General features: G+C 47.0%; 1 pseudogene; it reads left to right on the top strand.

Moving 5' to 3' along the window:
* The first annotated feature begins 1,285 nt into the window (after window positions 1-1,285).
* Window positions 1,286-22,434, top strand: LOC143383155 (EVI5-like protein; annotated as a pseudogene).
* Window positions 22,435-27,177: the final 4,743 nt, after the last annotated feature.

The raw sequence follows: 27,177 nt of genomic DNA, 5'->3' as shown, positions 1-27,177 counted from the left end.
TAAAAAGTTTTAAGTCAACTTATTCAAGATGGGCCTCTATTAAGATGATTTTTAAAAATTTTTTTGTAGTTGTAGATGGACAGAACGCCTTTGATTTATTTGTCTATCTTTATGTGGTACTGAGGATCCAACCCAGTGCCTCACACATGCTAGGCAAGCACTCTGCCGCTGAGCTACAGCCCCAGCCCTTCTTTTTTTTTTTTTTTTTTTTTTTTAGAAAAAGCAAAAAGAAGTTTTATTGATTTGCTAGCAAATGAGAAGGCAGAGACTCATGTGTCAGGGGAGCAGAATGGGATACAAAGGCTAAGTTCCAGATGTGCATATCAGCAGTCATAATTCATAACCAAATGGTAGCCTGGAGAGATAGCTATTTCTTAGACTGCTGGTACCAGCTCCCGAGTCTGGATTTCTTCAGTCCTGTGGTCAGTGAGCCAAAGGAAGGACAGGTAACTTGGCCTAGGATTGGGGGGAATGTTAATGGTTTCAGAGGTCTCCATCCATAGAAGGCTGGCTCCATTCCTTGGGGCTCGGGATGAGGAAGACATCATGGCGGAGAGTTTGGCAGAGGGAAGCAGCTCACATGATGATCAGGAAGCAGAGAGAGCTTAAGATGATTCTTGGCTGGGTTTTTACTTTACTCATACCTAAATGACTTCCTTTTAAATGTTTCCGATCTCTAAGGAAGCATTCAAAATTAATCAGATGGCGGTGAACCTGGAAGGCAGAGTTGTACTCTTTTGCAGAATACCACAACATCTTGAGCCCGAAATAACAGGATCACTTTTGTAATCAATTTTGAAATTCAAGATCCCTAAGAAAGGGCTCTCACCTGTTGTCATTGCTGTGTCTCCAGGGCCTAGAAGAGTGCTTGGTACACAGTTGGTGCTCAAGAAGTGTTTGTGGAATGAATGAAAGAAACTTTAGGATCCAACTGGAAGGTTTTTTTTAGAACAAATGAACAGAACTGGGCTGCTGTTAGTGGCTCCCTAGAATAAATCTTTGGGGGTTGGAAGGAGGCATCTGAGACCAGACTGGTCCCATTTTGGCAGAAAATGATCTGGATTGTTCCTCGAGGGCAGTGAGGGTGGGGCGTGAAGACACATAGAGGGGGAGATAGAATAGAGGGCTGGTGGGGGAAGGAGGGCTGGGGGAGGGTTCCCTCATCTTCATCCCACTCCGAATATACCTACTTCCACCAGAGGCAGAGCCCAAGGCCCAGCCCAACGCAGTAAAGTGTCCTTACTGTTCCGGGGACAATTTCACCTCATGTGACTCCATTTCGATCATGAACTGCACCGGGAACCAGACTGTGTGCGTCACTCTCAACGGGACATGGAGCAAAGGTAAGGGCTCCCTTTGGGAGGTCATTTGCCTGGCAGACTCCCCTCCTACCCGCCCAAATAAGTTTTGAGGTTCATTTGCATACATGTTTGCATTATTTCTTGTTATTGAAGAAAACACCTGCAAACTCTGAGGCTTCACCTGACCATCTTTTATGCTTTCTATGGATTGGGAATTCAGGAAGAGCTCAGCTGGACAGTTCTGGGTTTCTCATGTGTTTAGACTCAGAAGGTGGCTAGAGCTGGAATCAAGAGCAGGGCCAACCTGGGCGCAGTGGTGCATACCTTTAATCCCAGCAGCACAGGAGGCTGAGACAGGAGGATCCCAAGTTCAAAGCCAGCCTCAGCAAAAGTAAGGCATTAAGCAACTCAGTGAGACCCTGTCTCTGAATAAAATACAAAAAAAAGGGCTGGGGATGTGGCTCAGTAGCTGAGTACCCGAGTTCAATCCCTGGTACCTCCACACCCCTGATAAAAGAGCAGGGCCAAGAGCAGTAGGGCGCTGGCTGAACATCTCTCACACACGGAGTCCCTGGGCCTTTCCATGTGATCTGTCCACATTGGTTAGCTTGAGCTTCCCTCACATCATGGCTGTCTCAGGGTCTTTGATGTGGTAGTTGAAGACTTCATTCAGCAAATGAGGTGGCAGCCTCCAGAACTTTTATGACCTAGCCTTGGAAGTCACATAAAGTTACTTCTACCATAGTTTATTGATTGAAATGGTCACGAAATTTCATCTAGTTTCGTGGTGGGAGGTGTAGATAAGCACAGATGCCACCGGTTAATGTGTCAGAGAATTTGAAGATGCATCTTATTTTATTTTTGAAGTTCTGAGGATTGAGCTCAGGGGCACTCTGCCACCAAACTACACCCCCAGTCCTTTTTTATTTTTATTTCAAGACAGGATCTCACTAAGTTGCCAAGGCTGGCCTCAAGCTTGTGATCATCCTGCTTTAGCCTCCGAAGTTGCTGGGATTTTACAGGCATCCACCATTGCACCAGCTGAAGATGCATTTTAAAATTACTAATGTAGGTTTGCAAAACGTTGAGGCAGAGGCTTTTTCAGCAAAAGCCTTAGGATAGAACCATCCTGCTCAGAACATAGACTAACTCTGAAGCCAATAAAGGGACAGAGAGAAGTGGCCTAGACTTCTGCCGCTGGCAGTAAGGTAGACTAGATATCCAAAGTGTCTCCCTGCTCTAAACAGTGGCATGCTGGGAAGGAGTTGGGGAGAGGGATCCACTCTGGCAGGGAGGAATATTTTATCACTGACATTGTTTAAAATTGTTGGTGCATGGTGATAATAAAAAGCAGATTTACTTTTAGTTGATTTTTTTTAATGCTCTACAGACATACACTCCCTTATAGCCTGCTCCCGATGACAGGCTGCTCCCACTAGCCACCCTTGTCTCTTAGTATGTCACCATTTACAGATAAGCTAGATCTTGTACAAAAAAAATATGTATTTTTCATGCCTTTGGAGCTTTCAGGAAGCTAGGGAAATTTCCAAGGGTCCCTAAACAAAACAAAAATGGGAGCAGAAGTCAGAATGAGAGCAATGAGAGAATGTGAAAGTCACAATGGCCCCGAGAACAGATGCTGATAATGGCCCGCTGTGGGTGAATAGGTCTTAGCACAGCAGATTGGTCAGGGAGCTGACTCTGTGTTCCCACATAAGATAGGACCTTCGGAAGAGGCTGAAAAGACCACAGGTTGGTAACATCACCAGGTCTGTATAGAAACAAAAGCAAAGCCTCCCAGGGGAAAACCTCCAAGGATTCCCATAGATCAACATCAACCAAACGTGAGCTCACCATCTGAGCTCCTGAGACACAAGGAAGTAAGTCACCATGAGGAACAGCAGGAACAACAAATCACAGATGTGGACCCACGAGGAACTCAGCTATCATAATTATCAGCTGCAGAACGTAATATACCTCTATGTGAGAGGCCTGAAGGCATGAGTTTGAATCACAAAAAAGAGCAGCAAGAAGAGGCTGTTAAAAAAAAAAAATGGCAAAGTGGGGCTGGGGCTGTAGCTTAGTGGCAGAGCGCTTGCCTAGCACAGGGTTTGATCCCTAGCACCACATAAAAACAAATAAATAAAATAAAATAAATTTTAAAAATGGCAACATAGATTTGAATATGAATCATACAGAACTACTGAGAGGCTGCCAAGAGATGGGAACTTGCTGACATAAAGAGACAGACATGAGGTGGAGTCTTTGACTCATGAGTCTCACCCCTCAACTTCCCCTTATTTCTACAGGAGGTCCCCAAATCCTGAAAGGCTGTGCTACACCAGAGATCTGCCACCTGAAAGTGAGTGACACTCTGGGCCCGGAGGAGGCTGGATTTCATCTCACCACGAAGCCTGATTGCAGTTCCCTGGCTCCTCCCACACAACCAGGTGCTTTGAGCCCTGCCTTCCGGGAACCCCACCCTGTCAGCCCTCCCCAAGCCCCACATTCTCTTCCCAACCCTAAATGTTCATTCCCCCAGGGTACAATGTCCCCTACTCTAATGCTCCCAAGGAGTACAGTTATCCATATGCACACACAAACAGCAGCCCACACACCCAGAAGCAGAAAACCATGGGTACATCCACAGACACGCACAGTTCTATCTCAGCACCCACCACACATGGACAGAGGTGCATGAACTTCAACGTGAACATCCTGTGATGTGTAGAGATCTGAACTCCGTTTAAGGAACAAATATGATGTTCTTTTTATTTCTTCACTTCCTCGTTTGTGAAAGAAGACAGATTTGTCAATCGTCTTCTTTTGGATTACGAAAGAACATTCACAATCGTTTTTTGTCTTCCGGAAAAGAGAGATGCTAATTGGAATAGTATTTACTGGGGTGACAGTATATAAGCGATTTGTTTGAACAGCATCATGGATTTTTTAGAGGTCCATAATGAAAGGCAAAGTTCCCTGGACAGAGCAGCGTTCTCTCAGTTCTAGGGACGTAGAAGATGCCTTTGTTGGCAACTGCTCAGGCAGGATCGTTCTGCGAGGCAGAGAAAGATCTGCTCCCTTACCCTGCAAGCAGAGCAGGAGCATCCTCACCTCAGCTTCCTCAAATTCCCAGCTGCCAACAGTTTCACTTTCCCAAACTAAGCAGTGGATCAAATGAATTATCACAATGAAGGGAGAAAAAAGGCAGACTTGGGAGCTTGAAATTTACAACACACAAAGAAAAAGGGTCAAAAATGATTGCCAGCTACAGGAACTTGGGTCATGGAAATTTTGCCTACATGATCTCTAGGTATAGAGACAAAACACAGCCATGCATGGACATGTGGATCCTCAGATCCATGTTCAGGGACCGGGAAAGACAGGGACAGACATACACAAGCATGCTGAAATACCCATTGTCCGCAGGCACACTGACGCACATTACTGACATCTGTGAACACTCACAGCTGTACCCTGACACATCCGAGTACCCCAAACCTCACTGGAAACAGACACAGCCGGACCCAGCAGCACTCATAGACCCACAAAACCAGCCTTAAACACACACATAGACACATAGATCCACTCATACCCATATGCACATAGACACTTGTGCAGGGGCGGGGGCACAGGAGCACACACAACACCATCGCCCCAGCCCCCAACCAGTTTCAGACACACCCAGACAATTCAACACAGGCATGTACAGCCAGATGTGCACCCAGGAAACAGCCCCCACGAACAGCATCACAGCAAATGTGCACACACAAAAGCACTTTTGCACTCTAAGGGCACACACAGATGTGCCCAGAAAATTTTGCAAGTACACATGCACAAGCTCGCTCTCGCATGCACACACACACACAAAGATTTTCTTTCTCTCCTCAGGTCCCCATGCAAATGTGACCCATACCAAGGCAAAGGCCACCATCTGTTTCACCTGCTCAGACCTCTACCATTGCAACCCTGTCTCCTGCCCGGAGGACAGGAACTACTGCCTTCAGACGGCAGGAATCACAGGTGAGTGCCCACAGGAGTAGAAACAGGCCCTAAGGCACAGCAAGACTTCTTGCCTTTCTGTGTCTGCGGCCTCCACTTTTTATGGCCACTCAGGGAAGAGGCTCGGGGCAGCAGAAGGTGTGAGGTGCAAATCTAATGACATTTGGTTCAGCTCTTGCTAAGTAGCCATCCCCTTGAGAGGCTGAGGCAGGAGGATCACAAGTTTAAGGCCAGTCCTAAGCACTTAGTGAGACCCTGTCTCAAAATAAAAAGCAAAAAGTTCTGAGGATGTGGCTCAGTGGTAAAGTGCCTCTGAGTTCAATCTCCAATGCAAAAAAAAAAAAAAAAAAGGCTCAACCTGTCATAAGAGGACAAATATTAATCAAATTTATTATATATGACAGCAGAATGCATTTCAATTCACAGTACAATAGAGCACAATTTTTCATTCTCTGGTTGTACACAGAGTAGTACACACTTTTCGTGTCTTCATACATGTACTTGGGGTAATGATGTCCATCTCATTCCACCATCTTTAGGGTTTCAGTTTAAAAAAAGTCTAGAGATCTGTTACACAATACTGTAAGTATAGTTAACCATTGAACTGTACACTTAAAATGGTTAAGAAGGTAGATTTCATATGATTTTTTAACCACAATTTTGTGGTTTAAAACAATGGCTTAGCTGGGTGTAGTGGTGCATGCCTAATCCCAGCTGCTCGGGAGGCTGAGGTGGGAGGATCATGAGTTCCAAACCAGCCTCAATAACTTAGGGAGATCCTGTCTCTAAATAAAATATTTAAAAAGGGCTGGGGATAGGGCTCGGTGGTTAAGCACCCCTGGGTTCAATCCCCAGTACCAAAAAAAAAAAAAAAAAACCCAAAAAACCAAAAAACAAAAAACACCCTAAAACAAAAAAACCACCAACTTAAATAAAATAATGCTTTGTTATTTCTCATGATTCGCCATCTTGGGCTCAAGTGGGCAGCTCTTCCACTCCAGGGGGTGAAAGCTGAGGTCACTTATATGGTGAATTCGGCTGGGAACTTGACCGGCACTGGAGGCCCCTCATCCCCCAGGGCCTCTGTTCCGGGGGTTCTTGGCAGCTGTACCTCAGCCTCAGCTTCCTGAGAAGAAAAGGCCCAGGCCTGGCACAGCACCACTGTGCCACAATCTGTGGACCAGAGCAAGCCGCAGATTGAAGGGGTGAGGAAGCAGATCTTCCTCTTGCTGAGGGCGTCACAGTGACATTGCCGAGGGCTGGAGATTCGGGGGTGGCCATCTTGGTATCTGGGCAGCAAGCCCCAAGTTCCCTGTCTCTCTGCTCCTGTAAAGGGGAAAAACTGGTCTTTCCTGTAAACGGGAAGAGGAATTGAACTTGCAGCCAGCTCTCTGCTGTCTTCCAGCAGCATGAATAGTGCACAGGCCCCGGTACTGGGCACTTCGGGAATCCCAGAGAACTGAGTACCAATCTGAGTATCAAGCCCAAGAGGTGCCCATAGGCAGATGGGGGAGACTCACAGAGGCCCCCTGTTGATTGGGACCCATAGGGAGAAGGCGGAGTGTCAAGGAAGGTTTTCTGAGTTGTCTTCAGGAGCAATGACCACACTGGATGTATCATGGGGGCTCAGGCAGGGCGAATGACAATGGCGTGACATTCAAAGGGACTTGGGGAGTTCCAGTAGAGGGTGGCTTGTGGCTGCCTTTCCTCATGAGTCTGCCCTCCGCCTCTCTCCAGCGTTTGGGGAAGGAGACTCAGTGGCCTGGAGAAATGGTTCCTGCGTGGCCTCCAAGGATTGTAAATGGGACAGATCTGTCTCTGCCTTGACCTATGGTGCTCGCTTCGGCTTCTGGGTCAACACCACCTGTTGCCGAGGCAACTGCCAGAAGCCCACTCCTCTCGGTACGCTGCCACCAGGAAGCAGTCAGATAGGTGGCCAAGGAAGTGGTGGGTGACTTTGGAGGGGGACTTGGCCTCCATTGAGGAAGGTAGGTGGGCAAGAACATCAACCCCCATCCCCCAACAGGTTCCCTAAGTCACCTGACCCCAGCTCAGCGGGAAATCTCATTAAGGCCATTCCCCTGTGGTAGAGTGTCTTGAGTGCACCAGGGCCCCGGGAGGCTCTGAGAGTCCTCTTGGCTGACCGTCCCCTTCCCCTGTGCAGCAGCTCTGCCGGCTTCCCGCCCCTTGAGCAAGTTCCTGTGCCCTACATGTGCAGGGGGCCACCAGGGACCCTGCAATTCGTCCCTCTACATGCAGTGTCCCCATTGGATGACCGAGTGTGTCCAGCTGAACCTGATATCTGAAGGAGGTAATGAGATGTGTGTGTGTGTGCATGTTCACACACAGGTGAGTTGAGCATGCTGGTTTTCGATGAAGACAGGCCAGCGTTTGGGTTTTCTCCCCTCCGCCATTTACTGTGTGGCCTGTGGCAAGCAACTTCAACTTTACGAGCTTCAGTTTCTCTTCCAGTCAATGGAGATGGTAGCTGCACACTTTCCCCCTGAGGGTTCATAAGGTCTGAGTGAGCTGTTGAGAGAAGCAATAGGGTAGACAGCACAAGAGCAGGACTCCGGGGCCCAGGCCACTTGGGTTCAAATCCTTGATCCACCACTTTCAAGCTGGGTGATCTCAGGCAGGTGGTTTAGCCTCTCTGTGCTTCCATTTTCCTGTTCAAAAAAGGAGGCAATAAAAGTCTCTAAGACACAATACTGTTGCAAAGAAAATCAGATAATCCGTTAAACTCCTACAGGAGTGCTATCCAAAAGCTATATAATGTGAGTCACATGTATAATTTAAAATTTTCTAGTAGCCTCATTAAACAATTAAAAAGTAGCAGGGGAAATTAACTTAATAACATTTGGTTTAACCCAACGTATCCAGCTATTATCATTCCCACACGCAATCAATGTAAGAGATTGTAAGCGAGATATCTTGCATTCGATTTTTCTAAGTCTTTGAAATTGGGTGTTTATTTTACACTCACAACACATGTCCATTCAGACTGTCTACATCTCAGGTGTTCAATAGCCACATGTGGCTAGTGATTATCATATCGAACAGCGTCACTCTAGAATACAGGAAGTGCTGTAAATGGGGCTGCAGCACTGGGAAAACAGGAAGAAAGGAACACGGGGGTGTGTCTCGGAAGGGGTCATGACAGGCGTGTGTATGAGGCTTGCGGGCCACACGCGCCTTCCCTCCATCATTGAGAAGTGTGTGTCTGTGTGTTTCTGGGGCAGGGTATCCATGGATGGGGTTGGCAGGTGCTTTTGTGTTATGTGTGGGGCGTCTGGGGATGGGAGCCATATGTGATTGAGTATGTGTGTGTGTGCATGGGTGCACATGTGGGGGTGAGTGTGCAAGAGAATGGGTTTGGAACAGTGATTCACAAATGGCCCTGTGAATGTACATACTAGTTCAGCCAAAATGAGACAAATAGGGATCACACTGAGGCTTATGCTTCTTTTTAACATTTTTTGGGGATTGAACCCAGCGTCACTTAACAGTGAGCCACACCCCAGCCCTTTCTATTTTTTAGTTTGAGGCAGGGTCTCCCTAAGTTGCTGAGACTGGCCTCAAACTAGTGATCCTCCTGCCTCAGCCTCCTGAGCCACTGGGATTACAGGCATGCACCACCGCACCCAGCTCTTTTTAACATTTTTTTCTCTTTTTTTAGTTATGGAGAAGTTGGTCAAAGATAAATAAAAATGGGACTAGTTTAATAAATCCCCATTATACCTTTTACCCCACTCTGCTATTGCCACCTGATGGCCTCATATTATTTTGAAGCAAATTCAGATATTGTATCACTTTCTTTGTACAAATTTCCATCTCTCTATATATAAAAAAGATAAGGACTTAAAAATAACCTGTAGTTGTGAGGGTTTTTTAATTGGAACAATGAGACCCTTTTACCTGCACATCCCCCTTCAAGTCCTCCATAAACTGGCCATTTGCATATTTATACCTATTCATAAATCTACCACCTCACCTCATTATATCAAACACACCTCTGAAGAATCATTGGAAAAACTTGCAAATGTGTGAAATCAAGCAGCATTCGGGGTCTCGGTGTTTGTGAGCATTGAACCTTAAGGGAAAGCTTATGTACAAGGTAAAAAGGATAGTTAAGAGGGGCAGCCCTGACCAGTCCCAGGTCAAGGGACCAAAGGAGCCCGGTAGGTCTCACCAAGGACAAGGACTCGAAGGCCCCATAGACACCCATCTGGTGCCAGCTGGGCATGTGCAAGGTGTGTGTGCAGGTGTGACCCTCCGCCCGCGCGCGTGTCCCCACCACGTCTCTCCTAACACTTGTCTCCACAGGCGGCCGAAACCTGAGCTTGCGTGGCTGTGGCTCCCGAAACCTGTGCAGCGCCCGGGGGGTGACAGAAAGAGTGGCTCTGCAGGGCCTGCGGCTGGCCCGCCCGCCATACTGCAGCTCGGGTCGCCGTGCCGTCCTGGAGTCCCAGTGCCTCTTGGGCGCCGCCGCTGGACTCCGCCTTGCCCTGCCCGTGCTGGTGGTGGCCCTGGGGACCTCGGTGCTGGCTTGAGGAGTCAGGCCTGGACCACCCTTCTCCTCCTGCCTCCTCTCTGCATCTCACTGGATGAGGCCCCGGATCCCCTCTTTGGGACACTTCTGGGGCCTGGAAGCTTCTACTGAGAAAGTCAGGGACCAGGGACAGGTTCCTGTCCTAGGCCAAGTGCTTCCCCTAGGGAAGTCCTCTTTCCTGGTCCCAGGAACCCCTAAAAGGCCATCCAGCTGCCTCCGAGGCCAGGCCTCTGCTGGACTAGGGCCAGACCTCCTTGGCAGACAAGGGTCTTCCTGGGGACAACCTCCCCTCCCCCTCCAGACTAGGGTCGTTCTTCCCCTGACTACAAAGGCCACCTTCTTCTCTTTGAGGCCATGGGCCCCAAAGACCAGGCCGCTTTCTTCAACTGAAGGGTCCTGGACACAAGCCACTCCCTCAGCTGGGTCCGTGTCTGTGTTCTCCAACATGAAGGAGCAAATCCTTCTGTCTCCCTCTGAAAGGTCTAGCAAAGTCCCGTGCAGCCAAGGTGGGCCTTGAGGACCCCAGACACCCACTCCCCAAGGCTCCTGGAGCGACCTGTTTCTTTCCTTCTGGGCCAGGATGGGCAGGAGGCTTGGGTGAGGGTCCCCTGCTGCCTGGGCTCGACCTCCCAGCTGTCACCAAATCTGAATGAATCGCGTCCCACAAGGCCAAGCTGTTTGGGCTTCCTTTTTCTGAAGTAGCAGCCTCAGATAGGACCCTGACAGGGTGGACTTCCTCCCCTGGGGCCTGAGGAGGCCAAGGCCATCTTCACCAGGGGTTCTGAGAGCTGGGGTGGGGGCTGCTGGAGACGGCAGTGTCTGGGGCCAGGGGGGCGTAGAACAAATGCTCCGTCAGAGGGGTAAAAATGGGGAACTCACAGTGGGCAGGATGCCGGGAACCTTCTGCTTTCCGCTGAAAGTAACAGAAAATCCGACCCAAGGAACTGAAACCATCCATCATTCATCTAACAAATGTTTATTGATCACATACTGCACGTCAAGCACAGCTCTAGACACCAGGGATACAGAACAGATCCCCTCCTCTCATGGAGGCTGGTGATAGTGGAGGAGACAGATAACAACCCAAATCACATAATATGCCAGAGAAGAGAGAGCTGTTGGCAGGAGGAAAGAGAGTGTTGCCAAGATGAGAGATTTTACATAGGTGGGTTAGGAGATGAGATTTGAATAAAGGCCTGAAGGGGGCGAGGGAGAGGTGGTGCAGCTGTCTGAGTATCCGTGAGGGGGCTTGGCAAGCAGAGGGAAATGGAAATGCAAAGGCCCTGGGGCAGGCACAGTAAGATAGGTAATATTGTGCAACAGGACCCAAAGAACAGAGGGGTGGGGGGTATTCAGGTGTCTTTGATTCAGCCCAAGGAGTCATTGAGAATCTTTCTTTTTTGCATCTTGGTGGCCAGAGCCACACTCGTACAACCAATATCCAAAGCAGAAAGGGTTGGCTTCTCATTCTGGTCTTCTGCAAAACCCTAGGAGACTTTCCCGCATGCCTCGTTGGCCAGCCAGTCTCTGGAAAGTCATGGACTTATCTTGAGTGACTTCCCCTGATCAGGATTCAGTCCCTGGAGTTGAAAAAAGTCCCAGCCTCTCCTAAGGAACAAGGCTGCTCCAGATCTGAACAAGTTGAGGCTCTATTAGCGAGGAAGGAGGAGGGGAGAGCTACAGGGACAAGGCACAAAGAGAAACCACCCACATTTTTTCTTCCCTCCTCCACCTCCCTCTTCTTCTTCCTCTTCTTCCTCCTTCTCCCCCGCCCCTACCGGGGATTGAACCCTGGGGCACCCAACCACTGAGCCATATGCCCAGCCCTTTTTAATATTTTATTTAAAACAGGGTCTTGCTGAGTCTCTTAGGGCCTCATTAAGTTGCTGAGGCTGGCTTTGAATTCAAGATCCTCCTGCCTCAGCCTCCCGAGTGCGGGGATCACAGCACGAGCCACCACGCCCAGCCTAGGTTTCTTGATAGAAGGAATTTAATAAGGGGAGTTGCTTATACTGAGAGAAGAAGTGGTGGAGGGAGGAGGGCTAGAGAGCAAAAAGGGAGAAAGGGAGGGTGTTCTGATCACTGTGGCTGTGTAATAAGTGACCCCAAAACTTAGTAGCATGAAATTATTCGGGAATGTGACTCGGGAGTTTGGGGAGTCTTTGTTTCTGCTCCATGAGGTCTGGAGCGTTAGCTGGGGTGGTTTGAGGGCAGGGGGCTGGAGCCGTCTCCAGGCTCATATACATAACTCTGTCAGTTGATACGGTGGTGGCTGAGAACTTGGCTGCTGCTGCAGCCAGAGAACCCTGCACATAGCTCTTTTGTGTACTTAGACTTCCTTATGACATGGGGCCTTGGCTTGTGATAGGAGGGATTTTAACACAGCCAACCCTCCCCTCCAAGATTTCCATCGTAATCCCCTGGACTATGAATATAATGGAATATAATAGAACATGATGATATTATGTTACATGGCAAGGGGATTTTTCATATATCATTAAGTTTAGCAATTAGTTGAGTTTGAGTTCAGTAGAAAGGACATTATTTGGGTGAATTGCATCTACTCCTGCAAGCCCTTTAAAAGTAAAGTGTGTTCTTTTGGCTGTGGCCAAAGAGGAAGTTAGATGTGAAACATGCAAAGGATTTGCTGTGGCATCGCTGGCCTGAAGTTGGAGGGGGTCCTGAGAATGGCCTCTAGGGGCTGAGAGCAACCCTCAGTCCTGTAAGTGCCAGTAACTGATTCTACTGAAAATCTAAAAGAGCTTGGAACAGGATCCCATTCCCAGAGAAGAATCAGCCTGGCCAACACCTTGATTTTGGCCTTGACAGATCCTAAGTAGAGAATCAACAAGCCCATTGGATTTGTGTGTGTGTGTGTGTGTGTGTGTGTGTGTGTGTGTGTGTGTGCGTGCCAGGGATGAAACCCAGGGGCACTTTACCGCTGAAATTAAGCCCTTTTAATTTCTTATTTTGAGAGAGGGTCTCACTAAATCATTCAGAGCCTTGCTAAATTGCTGAGGCTGGCCTTTTCCCGTGGTCCTCCTGCCTTAGCCTCCTGAGTCACTGGGATTACAGGTGTGAGTCACCATGCCTAGTATTGGACTACTTTTTTAAAAATATTTTTTAGTTGTTGATAAACCTTTATTTTACTTATTTATATGGGTTGCTGAGAATCGAACTTGTTGCCTCACACAGGCCAGGCAAGTGCTCTTTCGCTGAGCCTCGGCCCCAGCCCCAGCCCCTGGACTACTTTTGATCTACAAAACTGAGATGATAAATGGGTGCTTTTGTTTTTAATTTTTTTTAATATTTATTTTTTAGTTACAGTTGGACACAATACCCCTATTTAACTTATTTATTTTTTTGTGTTGCTGAGGATCGAACCCAGGGCCTCGCGTGTGCTAGGAGAGCACTCCACTGCTGAGCCACAACCCCAGCCCTTGTTTTTAAAATTTTTAATTGTAGTGAAATATATAACATAAAATTTGCCATCATAACTGCATCTAAGTATACAGTTCAGTAGTGATACAAATATCTGCATTGTTCCATTACCGATCTCCAGAACTTTCATCTTGCACAACGGAAATTCTGTACCCATTAACAAAAACTCCCCATTTCCCACCCCAGCCTTTGAATGTGACTTCCTCTAGATCGCACGTGTAGGTGGAATCATGCAGGAGTTATTCTTTTGTGACTGGCTTATTTCATTTAGCCTAATGTCCTGAGCTTCATTTATCCTACAGCGTGTGCCAAGATTTCCTTTCTTCTTAAGGCTGAGTTATGATCCGTTAAATGGACACACCACGGTTAGCTAATGCGTTCACCTGTTGATGGACCGTGGGTTGCTTCCACCTCTTGGCTACTGTGAATAACGCTGCTCTGAACGCGGATATTCAGAGATCTCGTCAAGAACCTGCTCTCAGTTCTTTGAGATGTATACCCAGAAGTTGCATGTTGGGTCATGTGTGTTCAATTTGGGGGGCGAGGGGGACACCATACTGTTCTCCAGAGCAGCCACCAACAGTGCGCAAGGGTTCTGATTTCTCCATATCCTTGACGACACTTGCCATTTTCTGATTTCTTGACCACCTTGTCTGGAGTAGCCAGCCTGATGGGCGTGCACCTGGGTGCTAGTTCAAGCCTCTGTGGTAATGTTTTAGTCAGCATTAGATGCAATCGCTGCCTTTATGACCCAGCCTTGGAAGTCATGTAGCATCATTTCTGCTATATCCTGTTTGTCCGGGATCAAGGAAGGGGAGCGAAGAGTGGTAATGTCCTAAAAGAGCATGAAGGACCTAAAATATTGCTGTGGGTACTTCTGTAAAGATACAGTCTGCCGAGGAGCTCCTGCGGGAAGTAGCTACACCCCTAGGGCAGAGGGGCGCAACCAGCTTGTGCTGGGACCCAGTGGTCGGCTGTGTGGCTAGGGTTGGGACCACAGAGGAGGCCCCTCCACCGGTTCCACAGAGGCTGACAGAAGCATGGGTGTGGAAAGCACATCTCACCATTCTTTACCTTCAGAGGGGGAGTGTCTCCTCTTCTCAGGTGACATAAGGGCCTGGGAAATGTAGTTTTCTGACTTCTAGCCCCAGAACTACAGGGCAGAGAAGAGTCCCTTCCTCTCTCTCAGTCCAACCTCCTGTGTAAAATGGGAGTTGTGAACATTCCTGAAGAGGCAAATGACTACTAAGTGCCTAGTGGGTAATAAGCACTCAGTGTAAGGGAGTCGTTAGAACATTACTTGCCCTAGCTCTTGGGGCTGCCATATTGAAAGACCACAGACTGGGTGGCTTCGGCCAAGAAATCTATTTTCTCACAGCAGAAATAGCTGGACTCATCTATTGCTATTGATTCATGATTGGAAGAAAGAATGAGATACCCATAGAGGGACCGTGAGTGTGGGCACTAGCAACGTGAATCAATTCTGGGTAGATGCTTTAAGAGAGTTAAGGGTGGTCTTTCCTGTCTCTGCTTTCTTGTAATGCTGGCCACAGGGTTCCAGATCAAGTGCGCTGGCTTGGGTCCCGGAGCAAATAGATGTTGCTCAGAGTTCAGCTGACCCCACGGGACATGTGAAATGAGTGAGAAATAAGCTCTGTTATTGTATTAAGCCACCAAGACACTGGCGTTGTTTGTTATTGCAACATCAGTTGGCCTATCCTGACGAATTCAGAGGTCTCTAAGGCAATAGATGGCAGAGGGGGGTGTAGAACCAAATATCACTAATTGAAGTCTCAGATAGGAGAAGATCTTTGGACTCAAATATTCCTGGGTTTATAGTGTGGATTCACGATGGTTGTCTGGGTGGCCTTGGACAAGTCTCATAACTTCTCTGAGCTTTGTGTGCCCTTGTACAGTAATTTGACTTTCATATTTTAAGATATTATCATACTGTACATAAGGCACAAGGCTTGGCACATCCTATTCTTTTGATAAATAGTAGTCACCTCCCATGTGGCTAATAATCGGGACAACTGTGCTATTATTTATCTGCATTATAAAGGACAGGAAATTGAGGCTTAAGTTGAGAGGAAAGGTTATTTTGGCTCACAGTTTCAGAGGTTTCAGTTCCTGATTGGCCCTTGGCTTTGGGTGTGTGTGAGGCAGAACATCAAGGCACAGGAAGCTGCTCGGCTGGTGGCAACTGGGATGCAAAGAGAAAGACAGGAAGGGGGGCAAGGGTTCCAAAATCCTTTTCAAGGGCACTCCCTTGATGACATGACTTCCTCCAACCGGGACCAGCTAGGTTCCACCATCTGCCACTAGTGCCACACTCCCAGGACAAGGCCTTCAACACAGGCACTTCTGAGGGACATGTCAGATCCATACTGGTATATCTCTTCCCATTGTCTTCCGAACTTAAGCAATCCTATGTATGCATTCACACATCCGTAGAGATATATACATTGTGTGTGTGTGTGTGTGTGTGTGTGTGTGTGTGTGTGTGTCCTCATACACAGGATTATGGGAATTATTTATCTTCCAAAAATAAGATGCTAGTCACGGGCTGGGGCTGGGGCTCAGTGGCAGGGCGCTCGCCTAGCATGTGAGAGGCCCTGTGTGGGGGGCCGTCGTGTTGAGTGACCAGCATTTTCCTTCCTGAGGTCAATAGAGGCTCTGTCGGTCACTTTCATAGTGATCTGGCCACATTTGTAGTGGCCCTAGACAGCTATCCCAATCCTCGAAGTAGCACAATGTGCCTTCCTGCAGCCCCATGGGTGGAGCTACGCTCACCTGTTCCTTTGTGATACTACCCCTTTGCTCTGTTTGGGATAGAATGTTCCATGGAAACGCCCTTTGTGTGTCCCCTTCTTTTACTCTGCCTTTGGGTGTGGCCTTCCTAGATGTCAGTCAACTGCTGACAGCAGACATCACTAAGCTAGACTCAGCCTGACCTGAATCCTTGCCTCATTTGAATAGCTTCTCCTCAATAAAAGGGGTCAGCACGTGCTCTCTCTCTCTCTCTCTCTCTCTCTCTCTCTCTTTCTGCGGACCCTTAAGATTAGAGGAACTGTCACAACCCCCAAAGAACAAAGTATCTCTGTCTCTTGTGTGGTTATTTCCTGCAGCCCAGTTCCCCTGGAGTGACCCTGAGTGTTTTTGTCGCGAGGAATGGGCCAGCCCTGGGTTTGAACCTCAGCACCACATATAAATAAATAAAATAGAGGTGTTGTGTCCAACTACGACTAAAAAAAGGAGGAGGAGGAGGAGGAGGAGAAAAAGAAGAAGAAGATACTAGTCAGAGCTCTCTGCATCCTACTTTTCAGTACTTGGAAACCCTCCAAGTCATTCGATTCCTGGTTCTTAATGACCGTATGGTGTGGTTTCATGACCCGTGGAGTGTAGATACCCAGATTTACTCCGTCATTGTCCTTTTGAAGAGAACTCACACAGTTTCCTTTTTTTTTTTTTTTCCTGTCCTATTGTGAGAAACTCACTCAATTTCCCTTTTTCTTCCTCCCACGATGAAAGATTCAGCGGTAAACATCCTGATGACGGGATGACGTGTATTATCTGTTATGTTTTTACCCGTTGTAAAGAGTTTACAATAAATTGAAAAGCCTGGATGACATAGCCCTTTCATACATTTAAATAATTTTCTAAAACATATAATAAAATGATATTGAAGTTTCCAGTGAAAAATTAAAAGAAATAGTGGCCCCCACATCCTGGGTTCACGTCCAGCCAGAGGAGCCCCCTGGACATCCTTTCTTCCCTGTAGACAGACCCCAGGAGCAGGCGATTAAGCTACTTCTGTCCTGAAAAGGTCAATGGAGTGGATTCTCAGGAGCAGGTGCTGGGTTCAAGTCAATGTGTGCATTTACTTTACCATCAGGCGACGTTGGAGGGGCCTCAGAGTGTCTTCCTGAGCCCATCTACCCGAGGGACATCTGCTTCTCTAGTCAGGCAGAATCAGGCTGCTCAGCCCTCCCCCTGCCTCCTCTCTACCCGGTCACCTGAACCTTAGGCAGGGGCAGCTTGGGGTTCTGATCAATGCTGTTCCAAGCCACATTGGGCCTGATACAAAAAAGCCTTATGCTCCTGTGTCCCTATTAGTGAATTCATGCATTTTTTAAAAAAAATATTTTCTAGTTGCAATGGATCTTAAAAATCGAACCCAGTGCCTCACACATGCCAGGCAAGCACTCTACCACTGAGCCACCACCTCAGTCCTGAATTCATGCATTTTTTTTAAGGACTAATTTCCCCCCGGAATATCAGACAAAACAGTTGAAAAGTTATAAAGTGGATATATCAAAACTCACACTGAGTTTCAATTATACCAAAATAAAATGTACTATAATTTTATTTCAGCACAAGTTGATTTGAAAAAAAAAATGATTTAGTATCATCACTTGGTCCAGAGAAATGGTCAAGTATGGAAATTCTCTCAAATGAAAATGCAGTTGAGTAGATTTTAAAAACGTCATCCCTGAGTTTGTCTCCAACAAAGTCAGGCCGGACACTTTTCCTTTTGCTTCAAGTACCAACTTGGCTTGGGACATGGCACCAGCCTTTATTTAAAACCTTGACATTTTGTTCAGCAAAACATCATGGATTTTCTGCATTAATTTTGATGTGTTAAAAGATTGCATTAAAAATATGTGTCTTGGCCACTGAGCTTTTTAGCACCCGCTTACAATTTGTGCACTAGGCCACTTCCTCAGTTGGGCCCCAGTTCTGACCAGACCGTATCACTGAATGCAGCAGGGCCCCCTGTGTTCCCAGTTTACTTCTCACTAGTCTGAGGGTTGGATGGGCTCTGCCGGTGGGTCTTTTACCCCCTCCCCCCCCCCAGAGTTGACTGGGACCACTCCTATGGCTGCATTCAGCTGGAGTCCAGTTGTGGCTGGAATGTTCAAGATGGCTTCAGCTCCTCTCTGGGCAACTGCTGTCTCTCCCTGGGTCTCTCCAGCAGACATGGCCCCTCAGGGATTCAAGAAGGAGAAAGCAGAAGCCAGCACCTGGGACGACCTAGACTTGCAATTCTCAGAATGTTGCTTCTGCCACATCCTGTTAATCAAAACAAATCGTGGGGGCTGGCCCAAATTCAAGGAGGGGAAGGAAACTGCCTCCTACTAGGGAAAGAACGGCACGTGCCCACACGGACGGGGGATTGACAGTGGTTCCTTCGCGTCCGCTAAGCCTCTCCCCTTACCCTGGCTTTCTTTCTATTTTCTTCTCTTTTTTTTTTCTTTCTTAATTTCTTTTCTTTTCTTTTTCTTTTTTTGTACTGGAGATTGAACGCAGGAGCACTTTCTCCAGAACTCCCCCCATTTTTAAAAATTTGAAACGAGTTCTAAGTTGCTTATAGCCTTGCTAAATTGCCGAGGCTGGCCTCAAATTTTCAATCCTTTGGCCTCAGCCTCCAGAGTCACTGAGATGACAGGCATGCACCAACATGCCTGGAACTGGGTACTATCTTAATTATTTTTGTTTATTATCTATATTTTTCAAATCTATAAGCCCCATGAGAGTAAGGACCATCTATGACTCATTCCCCACTGTATGAATGAATGATTCCCTGTGGATTAACTTCAGGTTTTACCCCGGGTTATGGGGGGAATGAAGGCCGTGATGTGTAGACATTCCTAGGCAAATGCTTTAGAATTTCTTAGAGAGACCCAGGCATGGTGGCACACACCTGTAATCCCAGCGACTCAGGAGTCTGAGACAAGAGGATCACAAGTTCAAAGTCAGACTCAGCAGCTGAGCCAGGCCCTAAGCAACTGAGACCCTGTCACAAAATGAAAATTAGAAAGGGCTGGGGATGTGGCTCAGTGGTTAATCACTACTGGGTTCAATCCCCAATATTCCCCCCAAATAAAAGGATTTCTAGTAGCAAGAAAGGACAGGGAGGTGCTGCGACACACAACTAAACCAGTCAGGGTCACTCCAGGTGAACTGGGCTGCATGAAATAATCACACAGAGACAGAGAGATACCTTTTCCTTTGGGTTCTCTGATGGCTCCTCTGACCCAGGTCCCACAAAGGAGGCAAGGCAGGCTAGAAAGAGAGAGAGCAGCCTGGAACCTGGTTTTATTGGGGAGAAGCCATTCAAACTGAGGCAAGGGGTAGGATTACAAAGGAACAGGTGAGTGCAGCTCAACCCCACCAGGTGACGCCTCCTCCTGGGGCCATGCCTCATTATCCAAGCAGAGGTAAAGCCCTAGTAATCACAGGGTGCAAGGATGGTTCAGAATCTCTTGCTCAGGGCTTACGGGCTTGTATTTCCAGAGCAGCTCCCGACAAGGAGGGAAAGAGAAGGATCAGGAGCCGGCAGGAGAAATGTAGGGAGAAGAAAGGTGGAGTTCTGTGAGCTTCCTGAGGGGCCATCTAGGGCTGTTGGTCACTGCTGTGTCTCCAGCTCAGCCAGCCACGGCCTGGCACACAGCATGTGGCAAATGCCTTGAAAGGGTTACGAGGGCAAGTGACTGTGGAGCTGGGCATGTTGGAGGTGCTGGAAGGGGGCTCGTGCGGGCTGGGTGGGAAGTTAATGTTTCTGGTGATGTCCACCCGACGTTTCCAAGGTTGCAGAAAAGCTGAGTTCTACTGTGTCATAGGTGAGGAGCACAGTGTCGCACACAGGCAGTGGCCAGTCAGGTGGCAAGTCCTCCTGCTTCACTTACACGACAGCCTCACCTACCACGCTGTCAGCACCAGCCCTTTCACCATCCTCCCATCACGGTTGAGTCCAGAACTCCCGGCTGGACTGGAGGAACAAAATCGATTGTTAGAGGCAAATGTAACCTTTAAGATCTGTTTGGGGGGCCCAGAAGAAGCAAGCATCTCTCAAGAAGTGGCTTCTCTCTTGTTTCAAGTTTCACAGCCTCCAGCAAACTTCAACCTCCTTGAAGCAGATTCTCGGGTTCTTTGTGGGGAAGAACAGTTAATGCACGGGATGATGTGTACACAAACACAACGAAGGCAAAGCAAGATAAGGAACTGGTTCATAAGGGAATAACCCACCGCGTTAGAGGAAGAGTTGGGCAACTTTTCTGCAGAGCCCAAAGAATGCCAGTGGGAGATCAGCATTCAGAACCCCTGAAAATGGCCCCTCCTGGTGAAAAAATGAGCTGAAGGGATGTTGCAAAAGTTACACCCAATACATATTTTTTTTTAAGGGAAAAAGCTTTGGATGGGAGGTTTCATTTAATGTGATGAAGGCATATTCTTTAGTGGATTGCAGGGTTGGTTAAGGTCATGGAATTGTTTTATAGTTGGATTGTTGCTTATGCAGATGCCAGAAGAAGTGCTGATGGATATTTGCTAAATTAATGCAAGATTATAGACTTCATGAACTTTTAAAACCAAGTATGGCCAATCAGGGTGGTGGATACCGGTAACCCCAGCTACCCAAGAGGCTGAGGCAGGAGCATCTCGAGTTCAAAGCCAGCCTCAGAAACTTAGTGAAGTCCTGACAATCTTTCTTCCAACTTTTCTACTACCGATGGCAATAAGGGTGTGTGATCTCTTTCTGTCTGAGGATTTAGAAATAGTAATTCAAGCAGGATTGGGGCTTCTGTAAATGAATCAGGCAGAATGAATGCAACTTGACATGGAAGGGATGTAACAGCACTTTCAGGTCATTTCACATCCCTTTGAAGGTGGTTCCTGACAAATTAATCCAAGCATTTTACCAAGTCAAATACAACTCAGAAAACAAAAGAAAAAGAAAAAGCTTGAAAAAGAATGCTCAATAAAAATTAAAGACATGGATAAGCAAGTTGATAATAAAATATTATGCACAAGAAAAAGGCTTTAAAAAGAGCGCATTGAACCAGGTGAGGTGGCGCACTCCTGTAATCCCAGCGGCTGAGGAGGCTGAGGCTGAGACAGGAGGCAGGAGAGTTCAAAGCCAGCCTCAGCAACTGAGCCAGGCCCTAAGCAAATCAGTGAGACCCTGTCTCTAAATAAAAGACTAAATGGGGCTGGGGATGTGGCTCTGTGGTTGAGTGCCCCCCGAGGTCAATCTCTGGTACCCTCCCACCAGGGCAAAAACAAAATAGTGCATTGAAACACTAGAAAAAAACTAAATGCGGTTCCAACTACGGTGAAGATTTTGTGTTACAGCTAGAGAAGGAACTGGTCCAAGCAAGACTGAGGGAAGCCGAGCCTCCGTGTGCAGTAAAAGAGATGCAAGATAAAGAACTGGAAATAGACAAGAGGACCAGTGGCCTTTCCTGATGAGAATTACATCACAGGCGTCGGGGAGCAACTCATCGCTGTGAAACTGAGAAGCAGAAGCCATTGTAGAATGAAAGAACTGAGAAAGCAAGTCAAGAACTCCAAAGAACGTGGGCTGCACCACCTCGCTGGTGCTGCCGGGAGATGGAAAGACCCACCTAAGAAAAATGGGTGAACAGATGACCCTTCAACTTAGAGGAGCTGAAACACAGGCAGAAGTAGGAGAAATGAAACAAAGGATGGCGGAAATAGAAACAGAGCAGAATCATTAGTAACCACCTTGGAAGCCCAGAATAGAAGTCCGCAGGAGAAGGCACACGATGGCTCAGTACAGAGCAGAGACTACTTTACCAGTTAAGCCACTCAAAGCACAAATGAGCCAAACTTGACCTCACAAATGAGGAAGGAGCGGAGGTCTGAGATGGGGGAAGCAGAATTACAGTCCCACGTTGCTGAGCTTGAAATCCAGAAAGAAGGGAAGCTTGCAGGACAGCTTAACCCCCTGTGTCTGTCTAACAGTGCACCAGGGGACTGGAAGATCAGATGGCAAAGCTGAGTCAGGAGCTCGGAATCCTGAATCCTGGTGTCCAGCCGGTTGGAGGAGCTTCCCAGACCAATTGCCTTTCCCTGCTTTCCCCGCCTGCGGGGCTGGGGGAACCACAGGGCTCCAGCTTGCTGGGCAAGCCCTCTTCTCGGGCCATGGGCCCAGCGCGCCACCCCCTTTTGGATGCAACCCACACTGTCAACCATTTGGTAAGAGATGATGGCCTGATGCCTCTGGACCTGACTGTGGCAGATGGTGGTGAGAGCGAAACCGAAGACAGGGTGCTGCAGACCAGAGAGCAACCAAATGGTTCAAAAGGAAGAGAGTCACAGTCTAGGTCACCGTGACCTAGGCTGCAGGTTTCTTCCAGGGATCGGGCACCGTATGGTTAGGGATTTTTGGAATATGTTTCTTGTGTGTGTATTTTGTTTTACAATCTCATCTGCCTTTATCTTTGTCAAATTGTCACCACTGATTTTTCCTTTGCCACAAAGTAGACTGGAATATGATCAACGGTAAAAATCAGGTTCTAACAGCATTACTGAATATAAATGTTTCTTCTTTAGAAAATACAATTATATCTAAATCTGGGAACCATTTTGAAATTCAAAACGATGGAAAATTGCATTTTTTCCCCAGATAAAACTGCTCTTGTGCAATACTTTATGCTTGGTGAACGAATCATGTATTTATGTTTATCAGTGTGATTTTAAGGTGAGTGACTGTCTAGAGACATTTGACCAAGACATCTGCTTTACCTAGTCTTTTTGGGTTTGGGGCATTTCCCCCACACACCCACTAAAATTACTGTTTAATTAGTGGGCCACTGAAGGTTCTTAAGCACAAAGCCTTTCTTTATGTATAGTTTTAATAAACACAAATTAATTGTTAACTATTTTGAGAATTTTATTTTAATTTCACTTTTTTATGCACATATGATGCTTCCATCTGTCAGGTACTGGTCAGAGTAGTAGGTTGACACAAATATATCGTTCATTTGTACATATTTATAAATCTGCATACCCAACATTGAACATCTTTTTTTATAAGGGACATATATAGGAAATTACTGCTTTCAGCATTCAAACAGGCCTTATATAAATAATAGGCTAAAAGTAAGTTGAAAAATAAAACCAGACATTAATTGAGCATGGTGGCCCATGCCCATAATCCCAGTGACTCAGGAGGCTGAAGTAGGAGGACATAAGTTTGAGTCCAGCCTCAGCAACTTAGAGAGACTCTGACTCAAACAAATAAAAAATAATGCATCTCAGTGATAGAGCACTCATGGGTTCAATCCCCAACACTGGGGGTGGGGAGTCACTAACATTTCAATAGTTTTATTATTTTGCTTAACATTCAACACTAGCAGATTCGTAACTTATACCTGTTCACAAACACTATGTGTGAAATCTTTTATTTCACACATTTGTAACTAATAAATTTTTTAAAAGATATTTTTAGTTGTTGAACTTTTATTTAATTTATATATTTATATGTGGTGTTGAGAATTGAACCCAGTGCCTCACACATGCTAGGCAAATGCTGTACCACTTAGCTGCAGCCCCAGTCCCTTTAATAAATTTTTCATGATTAAAGAAAATAATTATAATGAATTATAAGAATTAAAACTTATCCATGAGTTTGTTCCCAGAATTGGCATGTACACATTTCCTTTTGCTTTTGACATGGACATGGCTTAGATCTCTATTAAAATTTTTGACATTTTATTCAGGAAAACATCATGAATAATTTTGATTTGTTAGAAGATTACATGAGAGGGCTGGGGATGTGGCTCAAGCAGTAGCGCGATTGCCTGGCATGCGTGCGGCCTGAGTTTGATCCTCAGCATCACATGCAAAACAAAGATGTTGTGTCTGCCGAGAACTAAAAAATAAATATTAAAATTAAAAAAAAAAAGAAGATTACATGAGAAATAATTTGTCTCAGGCTGGGGTTGTGGCTCAGTGGTAAAGCTCTTGCTTGGAATGTATAAGGCACTGATTTGATCCTCAGCACCACATAAAAATTAAATATTGGGCTGGGGATGTGGCTCAAGCGGTAACGCGCTCACCTGACTTGTGCAGGGCGCTGGGTTTGATCCTCAGCACCACATAAAATAAAATAAAGATGTTGTGTCCACCGAAAACTGAAAAATATTTTAAAATTCTCTCTTTTAAAAATAAATAAATAAATAAATAAATAAAGGTATTGTGTCCATCTAGAACCAAAAAATAAAAAATAATTTATCTTGCAGGGTGTAGTGGTGCATACCTATAATCCCAGCAACTTGGGAGGCTGAGGCAGGAGGATCTCAGTTAACTTAGTGAGACCCTAAGTAGTTTAACAAGACCCTGCCTCAAAAAATTAAAAAATAAATAAAAGAGCTAGGGATGTAGTTCAATGGTTAATGGTCAAAGTCTCCTGGGTTAAATCTCCAGTACCAAAAAACCAAAAATCTTAATCTTGGCATCCCCTTAAAATTTGCATTCAAAGCCACTGCCTCAGTCTTTGACCCAGCTCTGACCATACTACAGTACTGAATGCAAAAGGGTCCCCCCTTTCATTTCTGGCTTCTGTCTCACAAGTCTATGGGTGGCTGGCTAAGCTGGACAGGTGAATTTTCTCCCACAGGCCTTCTCCCACAGGCCTGCTACACAGGATCAGATAACCCCCTGGCTCCCATACACCTGGTAATTCCATTCCCACCTTAACCAGGCACGACGTCACTGTCTGGAACCCCTGGACTCTGAGTCCTGTGGGTACAGGGTCAGGGCTGTCACAATCATCAATGGGTCCTGAACATCAACCAACGGGTCCTTGGCAAGTGTACGTTGCTTTGACTTCCTCCTGGTGGGGCATGGCCACTCCGGGTCCCCACCCTGGCCGGACACAAAGTGAACACTCAGGAAACACCTTTTGTTGATTCTAAGATGCACTTTTTTTCTTTTCTTTTTTAATCGTAACAATTCTGAAATCAGGAAGTGTAACAGATGATGGTGCTGTCATTACTGTCAGCCAGGAAGCCATTGTGACGTGGCTGTCACTGCCTGGATGTGACAATGGAGTAGCATCATCTGGGCTTCTGAGGTGAGGAGGCTGAGCAGTGTGGAAGTCAATGACTCAGAGGCAAAGTGACTCCAAAGAATGAGACGCAGTTGTTCTGTTACATGTACACCCAACTGATGTATGCTAAGGATCTGTGTTTCCTAAATAAGTTTACCAGGAGCTCTCCGGTAACTATAAAATAAAAATTTAAACAGTAAGGAAATTTCGTGGCATCATTCTATTGGTGATATCTTTGTTAGTGGGACCAAAAAGAAGGTGTCTGACAAGCAGTGGCACCTTGGATTTAGTTATATGTGAAGCCTGTGGAAGAAGGGAATGTGTGACTCTCATTTGTACACGTTTATAAATCTGCCCACCCAACCCCGAACATCATCATTTTTAATAAGGAACATATATAGAAAATTACTGCTTTTAGCAGTCTCGGCCCCTGGGCTGTTTTGTTTAGCAGCACTGGGGACCCAACCCAGGGCCTCACACATGCTAAGCACATGCTCTGTCACTGAGCTGTGCCCCCAGCCCCAGCTTGGGGTTGTCTGTCTGGGGATGACAGTCAGAAGAAAAGAATTCTACTCCCAGTGAAATGAATCACTCCCCCGATGTGCTTTAAAGCAGTGCCACGTTGTTTTAGTCAGCTTTTTCCCTGCTGTGACTAAAGCACTGGAACAGAACAACTGTAGAAGAAGAAAAATTTATTTAGGCAACAGGCTCCATTCCTTGGGGCTCGAGGTGAGGCATCATGGTGGAAGAGCGTGGCAGAGGGAAGCAGCTCACTTGATGATTAGGAAGCAGAGAGAGACTCCACTCTCCAGATACAAATGTATACCCCAGAGCCACGCCCCCAATGCCCCACCTCCTCCAGTGAACACCCATTTAATCCCATCAGGGGATCAATTCACTCATTGGGTTAAGGCTCTCACAACCCAACCATTTCCCCCTGAACCTTCTCTCATTGTCTCACTCACGAGCTTTCAGGGGACACCTCACCTCCAAACCTTGACACACGTTATTGCAAATATTCACTGGGCACCATCGGACTCATCAGCTTGCCTTCTCCACCCTTGCTCCCACCAGCCTGGGCCTCTTAGGAGAGCAGGAGTCCGCATGAGTCACACAGCTGAATCGGCAGGGTGTGGCCTAGGGTCAAGACTGAGCAAATCACTGGATGAATGAACCTTCTCTCAGCTTGGGGTCTTTGGGTAGGCAACTCCCTAGAGGCTGTGACACACTCCTGTGCAGGCTTCAAATCTCAGTATTAGTGGCTCTCTGACCCCCCAGGCTGGGTCAGGCACCTACTTTGTGCTCCCATACCCCAACTGGGGCCCCCCATCCCAGTCCTGTGAGCTCATGGTCTGGACCAGATCTCCCTCTCCCACCAGACTCTGAACCCAGTGGGGGTGGATCCCAGGGCTGCCTTGATCATTGCTGCTTTCCCAGCATCCAGCCCTGGAAGGGGTCTGGAGGGGTGTGCAATGGGTGATGGGTGAACAGGGAGAGAAGGCTTGGCAAGTAGGCGAGGGTGCTGACTTTCTGCCAGCCTTCATGTGTGCTGGTGCCCTGTGGCAGGCTTGGTTCACTGTCACGCTGAGCTGTGATCACCTCCCTGTTCTCAGAAGTGGAGCATCCAGGGCAGTGCTTGGGTTTGATACCCCTCTGGGGTCCTGGCTCAGAGCTGGAATAGAGTGAGGAGGCTCATGACAGGACACAGTGGGCTCCCAGGGTGCAGTGCGTGGATGTCTGTAATTGCCACTCGAGATCTGCAAATCTGTGTGTGTTTGAACATGCATGTTTTAGGGCTTGTGTATCTGTGGTTGGCTTAATGGTTCTGTCTTGGGGGGGTCTTACTGTGTCTTTCCTTTCCCTTGGCCAGACATGCATGTCTGTGGTTTGAGGGAGGGAGTCCTGGATCTGTGGCTCTGTGGGTTTGGTGTCCGGAAATGTCTGAGGATATTTTTTAATCTCTTGGTCTTTGAGCATTTGTGTGAGTGCGGGTCATGTGAGGTTCTGCATCTCCCTCCTCCTGT

The sequence above is a fragment of the Callospermophilus lateralis genome, chromosome 18 (assembly GCF_048772815.1).
Source record: "Callospermophilus lateralis isolate mCalLat2 chromosome 18, mCalLat2.hap1, whole genome shotgun sequence".
Classification (NCBI taxonomy): Eukaryota; Metazoa; Chordata; class Mammalia; order Rodentia; family Sciuridae; genus Callospermophilus; species Callospermophilus lateralis.
Note: the sequence above shows the minus strand (reverse complement) of the source record. Positions and strands in the feature narration are given on the sequence as shown.